Raw genomic sequence first — 15,610 nt, forward strand, 5'->3', positions numbered from 1 at the left:
TTTGTTAGGTACTTTTTATCTCAAGGATCGTTGTGGATTATCTTGGATGAAGCTATTATGTACTTGTTGAAATCATACCGCAAACAGAACATGGCTTGACAACCCATAAACCTTGATTTACAAAGAAATGGGGATAATACCGGTAATTTACCATGTTGCTCACTGACCATAGCCCTCCGGTTTACTTTTAGGCCAAAACAACAGACATACACAGACATACACCGATAGCGGAATCCCGGCTTTTTATCGTTCGACTTTTTTTACGCACCACGCAGTGAGCACAAGTGATCTAATAATGCTATATATCCAGTAAAAACCTCAAATAGACCAATAACATATCTGACTTCGTCCCAGATTGTCAGGTGCATGGGTCTCATAATCCTTTCGAATATACCACTGGTATCCATGACTGGACACTCAGTATTGGTACGACTCCTTGGCAGAAGAGGGTTATCCATAATACGAAAGAGAATAACGAAACGGTAAGTGTTTTCTCTCATATTCCTCTATTACGACATAAATAACACATAGGAACGAATATACGGACAGTTAGAAAATCCCAAGAAACGCCAATACTGATTTTTGCTATAAAAAACGCTCAAACTGGTGTCTGATATCTACAAAAAATTGCGCAAAACAAAAAGGGTTAACATTTTATCACATAAAGCGCGTAAGCATCTCAGAAACAATACACTAACCTGATTAGCAGTAACACAACACGAGAAAACAAAACTAATCCGATAACATTAATGCCAACATTAAGAGGACCACATAAATTACAGAGTTTCAGCATACTAAAGGATTAAATTTTGCAGCGACACGAAAACGTCAGCGGAAAAACACAGAACTAGACAAGCTGACAGCCATTCCTTATAAAGATGGCGGAAATAATAGTTCCCGCTTCATACTGATTGGTCGCTAAGTAGACTGCCAAAATTACGAACCAGAGTTGAGTTTACTTCTAATCTTACTATCAGTCGATGCTGTACTCATAACAATACATTTTTTAATCAGTAATTTATAAAAAAAATTAAAATTATTACTTCCTTATAATGTACATATTATCCTTATGCTTATTGCTAGTTCATTTTGTTCTTAGTTTTATAATATATACAAAAACAAAATCTTATTTGGTGACGGTTTGACTTTAAATTCTATGGTACAATTTTCGTTATGTTTCACAGCTTTACGTTTTGTATTTCATCGAATATATATCGGTATTTATTAAACGCTATATCGTTTATTGAATTAATAAACGCCCGAAGACGTTTAATTCATATCAAAATTTACCAATTTCTAGTTCAAGATAATTTACTTTGGTGGAGATTTGTTCTCTGAGCTGGATGGTTTGGTCGTGAAGCTTTCGTCGCTCTTCTGAACGACACCATCAGCACAAATTTCAAGAAGTGGTGTTCAAATTTCTTCACATATGGCTCACAGCTTATCCTATAGACATCGATCTTGATTGGTTATTGTTGACCTTTAACCTATCATTGTTCACTTTTTCATTTTGACTGTATCTCCCATTGATTTGATTCTTGGTCCTATAATTTACTAAATATTTCGATCTTTATTCATTTTAGTCAATAAGTTTATTTTTTTGGACCTTATGTGTTGCACTTCTTAATGATATCATATCATACTGAAAGAAAATTTATTATTTGAAGGATTAAAATCTAAGAATGACGGTTCTTGATTAATTTTTAGAGTATACCAACGAGGCAGTAAGATGGTTGAGAAATGATTCATGAATTTTTGTAAGTTTATAGTAAACTTCATAAATTAATGATCATTATAAATATTATATTAAATTAAATGTGATCACAAACAGATAAATAAATTGGTTTATTGACATGTGAAACATATTGATTTGGTCTTGTCTGAACTGTTTTGTTCCTTTGTGAGTGCTTCACTTTTGGGCTTACTGAATTCAATAAAAAGGATAATAGACGATAAACAATCTACAATCTTGTACAGTTACTATAAATGAATTATTTAACTAATTATCAAAACTTTAATATCATCAAACATTTTTCAAATACAAACTGAAAAAACTTTTGTTGTAAATACAAATCATTTAAAATATAAAATTTAATCTTACTTACTTACTCCTGTTACTCCTCGTCAAGGAACATAGGCCGCTCACCAGCATTCTCCATCCAACCTTGTCCTGGGCAATCCTTTCCAGCTCCTTCCAGTTGTTATTCATCCTTTGCATGTTTGCTTCAATTTCTCGACGTAATGTGTTCTTTCGACTTCCTCTTTTCCGCTTCCCTTCAAGATTCCAAGTCAGGGCTGGCCTCGTGATGCAGTTTAATGATTTGCGTAATGTATGTCTTATCCATTTCCATCGTCTTTTCCTAATTTCTTCTTTATCTGGAAGTTGGTTTGTTCTCTCCCACAGAAGGCTATTGCTGATGGTATCCGGCCAATGAATGTTGAGTATCCTGCGTAGACAACCATTTATAAATACTTGTACATTCTTGATGGTGGTTTTGTAGTTCTCCAAGTTTCAACTCTGTACAGTAGAACCGCCTCGACGTTCGTATTGAAGGTTTTGGATTTGATATTGGTTGAAAGTTTTATGAGCTCCATGTGTTCTTTAATAGTAGGGATGCGGCCCATTCTTTGCTAATCCTCGCCTATACGTCTGCATCTGATCCTCCTTGTTCATCGATGATCTTTCTCAGGTACATGAAAGATTCCACATCTTCCAGAGTTCCGCCATCAAGTGTGATTGCGTTGGTGTTTCCCATGTTGTATTTTGGGATCTTGCCTTTTCTTTTGTGGATGTTGAGGCCCACTGATGCAGAGACTGCTGCTACACTATTTGTCTTCATCTGCACTTGTTCGTATGTATGGGATAGGAGGGCTAGGTCATCTGCGAAGTCTAAATCGTCTAATTGGTTCCGAGCTGTTCATTGTATGCCATGTTTTCCCTCAGATGTCGAGGTCTTCATAACCCAGTCGACCACCAGAAGAAAGGATAAGTGGGAGAGTAGACACCCTTGTCTGACTCCAATCCTTACTTGGAATGCATCTGTCAGCCGTCCTCTAGAAACTAAAACTGTCAGTCATAACATAAAATAAACTATGTAAATAGTGAAAAATTACAAAACTCACCTTTTAAAATAGTATGTTTTATGCAATAAAGTTTTAATCTCAACGCTTAACTAAAAAAAATTCTCGTGGTTACGTAATCCATTCTCCTATCAAACAGTAATAATTTACAATTCTAAATGTCATATTAAAATAAAGTCCGTTTGTGCAATTTCTACATGAAAATGATATAAAATATAACCAAACACTTAGAATGAATTAGTTAGTTATAAATTTCCACTAAATTTTCCTAGTCAAAAATAAATATTATTAGAAGGGGTTTTGTGAAGATTTTAGTAGTTTTATAGTTGAATTCATGAGTTAATTAAAACTAGACAACCATGAAAAACTTGAAAGCATTGAGTGACCGTTTCTTCCTAGTATGGAACTTTTCAATAGTGAGCATCAACTGCTGAATACAAACAAAAAATGAAACAATTAAAGTGAAATTAGTAATTAAATTCTAAATTTACAAATCAATTATTACAATCTATTTTGTTTTCGTTGTATTTTATTTCTAAGGTATAACAACAGACTCGACCGTATTTGTACCAATGACGCCATTGATGATGATGTTAAGTTGTTAAATAAAACGTTAATAGAAAATGGCTATCCTCTGAAATTCATAAATAGATGGAAAGTCCATGGTACAGCGAGACCTACTGTAACATCGGTAGAGAAAAAGCCTGTCTACATCACCTTACCATTCAGAGGTGATTCAAATAGCCTTTTATTGAAACAACGACTTAAATAAGTCATCAATAAAACCTACTGCGCAGCGAAGGTCATTATCAAAGAAAGAACAAGGTGCATGCTTCATTCAAAACCTAAAGTACATGGAAGCGATTGCGTCACATCCCACTGTGTTTACCAATTTAAATGTGTGTGTGGTCACACATACATAGGGAGGAGCAATCGTGATCTCAACATTAGGGTGAGTGAACATGTACCCAAATGGCTTCAGAAACAAATACAATCAAGTGACCCAACAAGAGCAGAGGATACACATCCATCATCCTCTATTGCTAAACATATAATTGAAACAGGTCACAAGATTGATCTAAATTCAGCTTTTGTATTGTTGTATAAAAGTGTAAAAGGGCGTATACTAAGGTTTATTGAAGCTGTAGGGCCAGTGAAATGTCACTGAGCCCTAGCCAAATCATCCGGCAGTTGGAACACTGAATGTTTTGCTTTTTTTTTACCACCGCCTGCCTTATTTCCAATTGCTGAGTTCCATGGCCAAACAGAGGATACGAATGCTATAAATTTACGGTGAGTTTGAACTATAAATTTCCTGAGATCTTAGATCTCGTTTAGACTGTTCGTCAGTCTACAATGCTGTGTTAATAGAAAAATTTAATCAACAGTACCTCGTACATAATCCAGATTCAAACTACTGCCTACTTCATATCTTCATTACTTAGAGGCAAGAGTAACCCAGGCGAGTTTCATAATTTCATTAGATTATTTCGTACTATATTTATGATGCGTGATAACATTTCGTAGTTGCTTTCACGTAAACTAGTCATATATTCTGTCACTGCCGTCAAGTTTTAGTCGAAATCATGTACATTTATGACTCGTTAGTTGACATACTGTGGTAAAACATATTGCATGTACACGAGCACGCTTAGTCCATGTCCCAAGTACACATGTTGTCGTACTTAATATGTCACTTAACGCTAGGTAATAAGCTCTTTGTATCAGCCTTTTACGAAATGGCCACGTTACCTGGACCCTCTAAACCTTAGTTACATTGGTGGTTACCATTTTAATCAATGTTTATTATACCCCTTGTATTTGCTATTAATTCACACGGTAAATCATGGCTCGATTTCCTTATTACACGACAGTCATTTTAATTCTATTTTCGGTTTATTTACATGCGATACGGGTTTGGAAAATATCTAAACGTCCTCGAAAATCCTCCACGAACCCAACCATAGTTTTCGTATATGTTTTTATTCACACGTTTAACTGTTACGCTAATAATGCCTAAACGAACGTTCAGTGCAACTGTCAGTATACGTTAGAACGATTTTATTTAGACTTGACATTGTAACACATCCGAACTATTGTAGTTATTCTACTTCGATGTATTACTTTATTTTATGAAGTATTGTTTCCTCGTGGCTGTTATTTAACAGATGATTTCGGTACATCAATCGGCTGTTCAACTACTCGACGATTTACAACCTGTCCAGTTCGATTGGTGGTCTGACGACAATATCATTCGCGCGAATCATCAGTTTATGCAGTCGAGCGAATCTCCTGCAAACTGAAAACGATATTGTCGCCTCTATCCCAAAACTGACAGCGTTTTTCACGGGTATCATTGACATGAGTCCAGAGTGACACTCTTGGTTTCTTATGTTCTTTTTGATATTTTTCTGTTCACTAACCGAACAAACACGCAGCACTCACCGTTTATCATCTTTTAGAGACTTCATCGTGCCACCTTTGCTGTCGATTTGTAGCCTTCGACCCTTACTGACTGTAACAGCAGTCATCGACTTTTCAAACTCTGACTACAAGTTGGTCAATAGCTTCGCACAACGAAATCACGACCACTCTTCACGGTTATACTTCTGTACTTACGGTTAGTCTGTTAGATATAGATATAACTAGAATTCGACACTAATTAATAGCTGTCAACGACACTTTCCTACTTACAACTTTAAACTAATGACAGTACAAACATGGACATCAATTGATAATACACTTATCCTACTATCGCTATAGCATTATTACTCTTGCGGCAGACTTAACGTTTGTCATCGGAGGAACTGAATTACTTGTCAAGGCTATATATTTCAGCGCGACTTGATAGAACAATAAAACGTTTTGTTCTTTTCATTATTTCTATGGTTAATCAATTTACGTTTAAGCAACGTCCTACTAACATATTATGACTCGCTGTTTCCCGACCAGTTTCTGCCGCCTCCTTTCCATTTGTTTTACAGATAAGCAATACCTGGAGGATTTATAATATTCGTTTGGCACTCTCCGGCGCGCGACTGCTCCTAACATGTTTGGTACCGATTCAAACGGCCGTTGAATCTGGTGGGGGAGTATTGTAGGGCCAGTGAAATGTCACTGAGCCCTAGCCAAATCATCCGGCAGTTGGATCACTGAATGTCGAACAGATCATCGCTCCCTGCCAAGGTCATATACAAGCAACGCGCATTAGTTAACCATATGCCATGGACTGGCCCATGCGGCAGTAGTCTTACTTTCGCTTGTATCTACCTTAAGTAATATATTTCTATAATAACGTCCTCTGTGTTGTACAGTCTTCAAAGCATCTATGGTACCTTGATACGTCAATGGGGTAGTCCACGTAAGGTGCTGACCATGAGGTGTGACTTCGATGTTAGCTAGTTTGCCACACCATTCACGTCTAACTCGAGTAGGCCTGCAGTCATTTTCGACATAGATCCTCTACGTTGGTGATCTACAAAGCCTTAGCCATACGAAAATTCAAACCCCCTTTGTGTGTTCAAAAACAGTTTGTTCTTACCTTAAACCTACCCTGGTAATATTGACCTATTATCCAGAGTGATTAGGTTTCGCTTTGTGTTCACATTATTATTATTATTACTCTTATCATTATCCTTATCTCCTCTTACCCCGTTTCCTGTCTAGCTGACCTTTTCTTTTTTATATATAAATGCTCTTAACAAGTATGTGTGTGATCAGATTGTTCGAAATGTATTGCGCTAATATATCACATAGTTCTGATAATCTTCGTCTTCTAATATCATTATCGAAATTTATCAAAGGGACTAATTGTTTGAAGAAAAAGATTATTTTTATAATTTAACTGAATCTTTGACCAACTGAATAATTGAACATTGAATTCGTTCAATGTCTTGGACTCCCCCCACCCATGATTGCTTCTTTCTCATTTATTTTATGGGCCGTTAACAATTTCCTTTTTTTGTCACCGGTAATGTTATCATTATTATTATTGTTGTCATTTTTTCTGATTCCTTAATGAAACTCTAATTGTGGTTTTAATTAATTTAATAATTTACTATGATTAAAATGTTATTTATTATTTTCATTAAATATATTTAGTTCCATTTATGACACAAAGATAAAATACATAGAATAGATAAACAAATATTTTTTTACTTTTCTTTAAATATAGAAATATTAATAAAATGATTTGTAGTATATAATTTATTGAAATTCATCCTCAGATAAGATGGTGATTGGAGATAGTCAACAGGAAACCCTAAGCCTAGGTTTCGTGCAACTTGGCAGTCGTCAGCAAGTTTTAACTGTAGTCTTGAGGGAACTGATGCTACCTGACGGATTCTACCTCATATCACCCAGCTTCACAGTCAAAGAGGTTATCACTGAGCTATCTGTGCCGCGACTGACCTCCTGTAGGACTGAGATTGATCAGTGGGTGGTGGTCAGTGTCATGTATGTCATGTCCTTCTTAGTGCAGATCGAATCCCATTGACCATTTTACAATGTGACCACCAGTCTAAGTAACTCAACATTGCGTGCACTATGTTGAAATAAGATGGTGGTTGGAGGTAGTCAACAGGAAACCCTAGACCTAAGTTTCGTCCTACTTGGCACCACCCAGTGATCAATCAAATGTAAATTCATTTTCATTTCATCAGAAACTAGGAATATGATGCTAGCATATACAGGTTAATATTATTAAAAAATGGAATTATGAGCATATAATGAATTTTATATTATTTGTAAATGCTTACTAAAGCACTAATCGGCGAATGACATATACTTTATAATAGTTAACATTGAATACGTGAAGAATTACTTTTAGTCATGTATGTATTTTTTATAGCCTCACTATTATAAATACTATTCGAGTATTTATTAACTGTTATTAATTTTGTGAACTACATTTTAAGGCATATTCCGTATATGATTGCGTTGGAGTACGCTGATTGGCCACTCCTCAGTCAATTAGACTTAGCAGATACCTAGAGAAAACTCTAGAATCTTCTTGTGCAAAACTATAAATATACTAACATTTTTCTTATTATAATTCCTTCCATCATCCAACTTTGTATGTTTGGGATTTAATTACATTTCTGTACGTTCGTGTTCCGTTTTTTATTTTAGGGGGGAGACATCGAGTGAAGTAAAGTATCCAAAGTATAATAATCACTAAGAATAGTTGAGTCATAAAAAAAGAGATTATGACAAAGTCAAAAGAGAACATAATTTAGCAGAATACATAGACATTTTTCCTTTGTTACCTTATTTCCTATTCACCAATATAACAATACACTCCTACAATTTCAATAAATAATATAGTCGAATAAGAGATTTTCTTTTTAAAATTATCTTCAATAAATCAATTTATTTCTTTCATTATTCCCATTCAACATTATTAAATGTTTCAGTAAGTTACATTGTTTCCAATTTCATAATATTTTAATAAAAGAGATTTAAACATTCTGGAAAGAAAGATTGCTTAACGACAATCAATAATAAATTCATGCCTATTTCAAGAATGAGTATGTCTAATCATTAGAAAATTAGTAATCTTGCAAAAGACTTAAATTGTATGTTAAAATATTTAGTTCAATAACATGATATGATGAGATACTGTACATTTTCTTTTTAGCTTCGATATAACCATAGTCAATAAGTCACTGAATGTTAAATAATTTACTTACGCGTGTTACTCCTCGTGGAGGAGCATAGGTTACCCATCAGCATTCTCTATCGAACTCTGTCCTGAACAATCCATTCCAATTGTTTTAGATGGTGAATAGATTATTTTAATTCAAACTCCAAAAATGACTATATTTTTATATGATAATCATATACAAATTTTCCTTGATCAAAGTTACTATTTCAACACAATCAATAATTCAAGTTAAAAAAAATTGTAAACTTTCAGAATCCAATTTTGATCATAATTTTTACACCGAACTGATATCTTCACAAGTTAATGGATAATCTATGACAAATTCAATGAAACATTTAAACTATTCTTATTATCTATGAACAATCAACAAGTTTAAACAAATTATCCATTTAGTATGATAAAATTGTGGAGAAACTTTGTCTTATTTAAAACTTTCAATCATAAGTGAAATTCGGGAAGCTCAAAGAAAATATGAAATGCTGTTGGCACAATCTGCACTCAAGCAGCCTAAGACAATATTCTCGCATATAAACTACAGAACAAAGATGTATCATTGCATTCCCAACCTAATCAATGAAGGGAGTGAATGTGAAATGATAGAGAAAGATCAAGAAAGAGCAGAGGCTATGGTTGACTATTTTAGGGCAGTTTTCACTCAGGAACCTCCTGTAGACAAAGAACCAAACCAAAAATACGGAGTCAGCAAACCACCTGTTCACCGTGGACTTCGATCAAGACGATGTCTTTAAGGCTCTTAACACCTTAGAGATGGAAAAGTCAACAGGATCAGATGAACTACACCCAAAATCTTGAGACATATGGCAAAATATATCGCTGCCCCACTAACTGCGATTTTCACTATGTCACTTGATCAAGCTGTGTTACCCATGGGCTAGAAGGACGCAATCGTCACACCCATACACAAAATAAGACCAAGACAACTTCCATCAAACTACAGACCTGTAAACCTCACCAGTGTTGTAGTTAAAATATTGGAAAGAATAGTCAAACGGACCATAATGGCATTCATAGAAACCAATAACTTGTTAAACAGAGAACAACATAGTTTCAGAAAAGGTTTATATTGTACAATGAATCTCGTTATAGCAAATGAATTTTGGATAAAGGCGCTAGACAACGGAAACTCAGTGGATGTCGTCTACATAGACTTCGGTAAGGCTTTTGACAAGATGCCAACTAATAGACTGCTACTGAAGTTAGAAACCTTGGTAGTGCCGGAACTCATTTAAAATGGATTAAGGATTTCTTAGTAGGTCGTAGACAGAAAGTAAGAATCAATTCCAAGTGCTCCATCTGGAAACCAGTACTAAGTGGAGTACCTCAAGGTTCCGTCCTAGGTCCTTTATTTTTAATACTGTATGTAAATGATCTCCCAAGTATAGTACAGTCACCAGTGTTATTATACGCTGACGATGTAAAAATCTGGTGAGTAATAACTGGAGACGCAGACGCATGCGTTTTTCAGGCGGACTTAAATAATATGATTAACTGGTCTAAAGAGTGGCTTATGCCTATCAATGCGGCAAAGTGTGTCTACATGCACTTTGGGGATTCAAAGGTTAATAGGTACAACATAGGGGAAGTGCCGTTACCCGTGGTCCGGTCTCATAAGGATCTAGGGGTCACAGTGAGTCATGATCTTAAGACGACGACCCATTGCCAGGAAATCGCAGCTAAGGGGTTTAGAATCCTCTGGGCTTTAAAACGGACATTCACTAAGTTGGACACTACTATGTTCACCTCAGAATACACTAACTTAGTGAGAACCAAGTTTGAGAACTGCGTTCAGGCTGCAAGTCCCTGTTTAAAAGGTGACTCGGATATACTAGAAAACGTACAGAGGGCAGCTACCTGTGAAATTTTAGAACTCCGGGGTTTACCATACAAAGAGCGGCTTGAAAAGCTGGGCCTTTTTACTCTGTCCTGTCGCAGACTAAGATGAGATCTAATTTTGATGTACAGAATACTGAGAAATGATTGTGGACCTGAATTATTCTTTTCCTTCCTGATAGATCGGGACATCTCAGAAGACATAGCAGACGAGTAGAAAAGCCAAGAACGAACAAAATATCCGTGGCATACAGGTTTTCAAACCGACTCATCAATACTTGGAATCTGCTGCCCGAAGTAGTGGTGTCCGCACCCTCAGTTGACTCTTTAAAAAGAAGACTGGACACTTATAGAAGCATTTTAGAAAAGGAATAACACAGACCTTCTGTTCTTACTACACAAATCTGAATCTAATAATTACTAAACTTTTAAAATGCCAGTGTAGTTTTTTTTAAACCTTCGTTATGAATTTTCTTTTTTTTTGGAAACATATTGAGCAGTATTATATTCTCTATAGGGAAAACGAAAACTAAAAGAAAGAAAAAAACAACAAAATTATACGAAATAGCCAACTGCGTATTACAGTCAAATAAACAGAAGTAACTTTATTTGACTCACTATTTTTCTACACATAAAAATATGATAGTAACTAACTAATAACTGCTACGATTTATCAACTAAATAACGATGAAATGCTGGTGTCCTCTGACATTTTTTGTTGTATTTACTTCAAAACAAACAGAACTTAAACAATTTACACCATTTTACAATATTTCATCAATGAAAAATGTCATCCTTAGAATACTTATACAACTATATAATCTAGTTTTGAATAGATTACATAAATCTGTGTTATAGGACATATTTCTGATTGATCAATCAGATTCGTAAGCAAACCGGAAAAACTTTAATATAATCATCTATATGAAAATTCTTCACTAAAGTTGCAGTGTAAAAACTGGCGACCACAACTTTGTCAATAGTTAAACCATATATTTGTTTGTTGCTTTGAGAAAAAAATCAACAAAAATGTACTCATCAGAATATAACATTTCATTCTTGGATGTTTGGCATAACTGAATAAACACAGACATTAGAAACATGTGTACAAGATACAAAGCCACATGGATTTAATAATACACTATGATAGAAACAACTTAACAGTCAACAAGAAGAGTTGTGAACAGACACTGTTCAGAAAAGCTGTAACTCACTACAGAACTTTCTTCACTTGAAAAAAGTTTGAGAAACTCATCCACTTTTTATCTTATGTTAAAACAGCTATCCCAGCAACTTTGTCTAAAGGTGCCTAACAATTTCTCACAGTCTCAGCATCCTTCTGAATTTTACAAATTAGAAGTTCTAATTATTACGTTCTTCTTTACCTTATTTACTAGGTAGATAGTTATCCTAAATTTTTATTGCACAGATCATTACCTCCTATTCCTCCTAAAACTATTACACAATGTAAACTCTTGAAGAGTTTTGATTACTTTATTAAATGATTCAACCCCTTTCTTATTCATTACTTGAAAACTTTAACTACATTAAAGTAACACCTTTTTATTTATAGTTTATTATGCCCAATACTTGAAATTTTTGATAATCTTTACTATATTATGCAACATTCGTGTCAGTTACATGGCATAACACAAGTAAGTAGTTTATGTAACATATAATAACTCACGTGCAATTGAGTTTGTTCCCATTTAACTCAGCTAAGCTCTTTTTGTTAACTTATTTAGCGGACAAAGTCATCCGTACTATAACAACTTATTGTCCCTTTATTATTATTGTGCTTGTATGAAATATGTATGCTTGAACATTGCTTACCGCCTACGCATATATTCATTCTGCTAGCTTTATTATTAACTGTTTAATTGATTCGATGATCCATTCATTTACCTATTATATATATATGTACATTTACACTCTACACACTACTCTCGGTTCGCTGACTCATTCATTTGCCTCTCTGCTTTGTAGTCTGAGTTATCTACTAATAAAACTGTAGTCGTTGCTTCTCTTCGCCTTCTGATTTCAAACACCGTTGAGGATTATATGATGATAGCGGTTACGAGGGTGATTGATCAACGAAGCATAGCCACTACAAACTCACTGCTTATTTGTTTGTATAATGGTTTTCAAGTGATATTTTTTACATTAATTTAAGCTAATGTTAATGGATTAAGTTATGTATGATTCATTAAGTAACCAAATAAAAATTTACTGACTAGACCGAATCACGCAATATGTAAAAATTATATTATTTACTAATAATGATCTCTGTATGTAATATATTATGTTCTATTTGTAAATGATATTCTCTCTATCAAAATTTATCTGGTTAAATCTTTTATTATCACTTAAATAGATAGTAGATTGTCTTACTTCGATGATACAAATATATATAGAGATTAATCAGAGTGATGTAATCTATGATAGTAACCATAAGAATAATAACTTTACATTTAAATTATAAGAATAAACCAGCTTCACTTATTAATATATTATAATCATAATGATCATTGATAATAATAATACATTTGCATTCTTTTTTTTTTTTGTCTTAACTTAATACCATATTCATTTTAATCAACTGATTTTAGCATACTATGTAAATATTACTGATTAAATTATTATATATGAAAGTTAATTGATATTTCACATGAATTCCGTAACCATAGTAACTGTGTTAAGTTTACTAGATGGATTTTAACATCTAGATAAGAAAACAAAAATGACTCATCATTATAATCAATCATTTAGGTAACAAAAAGATCTATCATTGAAGTTAATAAATAAACAAATTAGATATAAAATATTTTAAAATGTAACAAGCCGGAAGATAATATTATTATAATCTAAGAAATAACACAAAGTTTAGTAAGGTTTTAAATGGTCAAAGTAGATACTTCAAATTAAGAATCAATGTTGTGTATTTATGTATTATAGTTGTTATACATTGACAACAACATAAAAATCATTGAAAATCAAGTACAGATAGAAATCCTTTTTGTTCCAATTTGAAACTGTTCATCATTACAGCCTCATATCTAAAAATATTAAAGTGAAAATGCATAATTTAACATCTGGTTTGATTGTGGTATGGGTTACTTATATCCACACAAATAGTATATAACAGTGGTCAGGCAAAGAATGTATTTCAGTCGAAGGTCGATAAGGAAAGAATAGGAACGGAACGCAATCGGCATGAAAACGCATGAACAATGAAATCTGAGACAATCGATTGATGTTTGTAATAGGAATAGTCAAGTTTGAGATGGTGGACTGATATTTTGGAAATCAACGATTTCTCAGATTTAATTGAAAAGCTCTGTAATTTTGTGCTCAAATACATTCGATTGTCCCCACTGGTGTTCTTGTTCACTAAATCATTATTGAGTTGTTAACTTTTTTATCCTAATTGATTGACTTTAGAAACCACTGTTTTACACTATAAACTTTAGGCAATTTTCAATAGAAATAAGCACAAGTAATCTCTGGCTTAATTTCAAGATTAAGATAAGAATACAACTAAACAATTTACAATTAAGAATGTAATATATTAAGTCCGTAAACAAAAGTATTAAAATTTCGTTTTATTTTTGTATCACTTCTGTGTCTTCAGTAAGAAAATTTGACTCTTGTGTACAACGTAGGGAATTTATTTTAAAAACTAACAGTCAGTCAGTCAGTCAGTCAGTAACAACGTAGAACTTCGTACGTACGTACATCAGTTCGAGTTGCCACACCACATTAGCACAGAGATGCAGTTGTCGATTCAAATCCCGTAGTGGTAGAGGTAATAAGAGTATAAGCAGTAATCGGGAAGATTAGGGTTTGAAGATGTTATTTAAAGAGTATAATCCAGTGAAATAAATTTGGAAAGAGGAAAAAAGGGACATGAAGAATTCAGAAGATTAGAATTTGGGAGAACACAGAGAGTGTATGCACCTGCGCCATTGCAAACGATTTTGAGCCATGTCATTCAGGGTCTCTAACCATCGGTTGCTATCATCTCGCGGTCCCCAACCAGGTAGTCTACACCTATCAACATGACTCAGTTCACTTGTCAGTGACTTCATGGACTTGTGCCATGTTTTGGTTTGGCCGCCCCTAGCTGAAAAACTGAAAAAAAGAATCTCAGTAGTTGAGATCATGAGTCAATTGATGCTAGATCACCATGGATAACGTGAAAGCACTGGACGGCCATTTCATCCTATTGTGGGACGGCCGTCTTGTGCTTCCAGGTTTCCCATATTGATCTAGCTTCAATTGACTCATGATCTCAACTATTGAAATTACTATAATATCCACAAAACCCCTTCTGAAAAACAATAGTTTGTTTTTAGAATAGTCAACAGTTCATTCAACTTGTTTCTTTTTTTATGCTTAAGATAGTTTTGTTTTTACCTATTTATTGACATTCACACGACATAATTGATTTCACAGTTAAAGAATAATAAAGAAATTAGAATATATGATATATCAAATATACCGCTAATGAACACACAACATACTGTATGAATCCTTCTTGAATAAAAATATTCCATGTTGTTTTAAATAATAAACACTCAAACATTACATTTTATATGGAACATCAATGTTTTAAACTATAAAGAAATATTTATTATATTTGTTACTATTCCAAATGTTTACCTGATGTATTTAGTTTAAACAATTTCTATGATAAATAGCTATGAGAGGTTTATACTTCGTTGTTTCTACTCCCAATTTAGGCAAAATATTTATTGATATTAATTGTGAATGATGTTTATTTTGCTAATTGCTTTGGTATTATTTACATTAATTCAAGGATACTGCAATTGATTCAATGGTTTTAATTCATTTTTGTAATGGTTGTTTTAATCTTCACATTGATGTTTAGGACTGTAATTGATCAATCTCTTATTGGTATGTGTGCATCCTGTGAGGATTTCCTCGATATGGCCTTAAATCGCAAGCATTATAAGCAGAGATTGTTAGTGGCTAGCAGTAGAATTCAGGATG

Source organism: Schistosoma haematobium, chromosome ZW (assembly GCF_000699445.3).
Source record: "Schistosoma haematobium chromosome ZW, whole genome shotgun sequence".
Classification (NCBI taxonomy): Eukaryota; Metazoa; Platyhelminthes; class Trematoda; order Strigeidida; family Schistosomatidae; genus Schistosoma; species Schistosoma haematobium.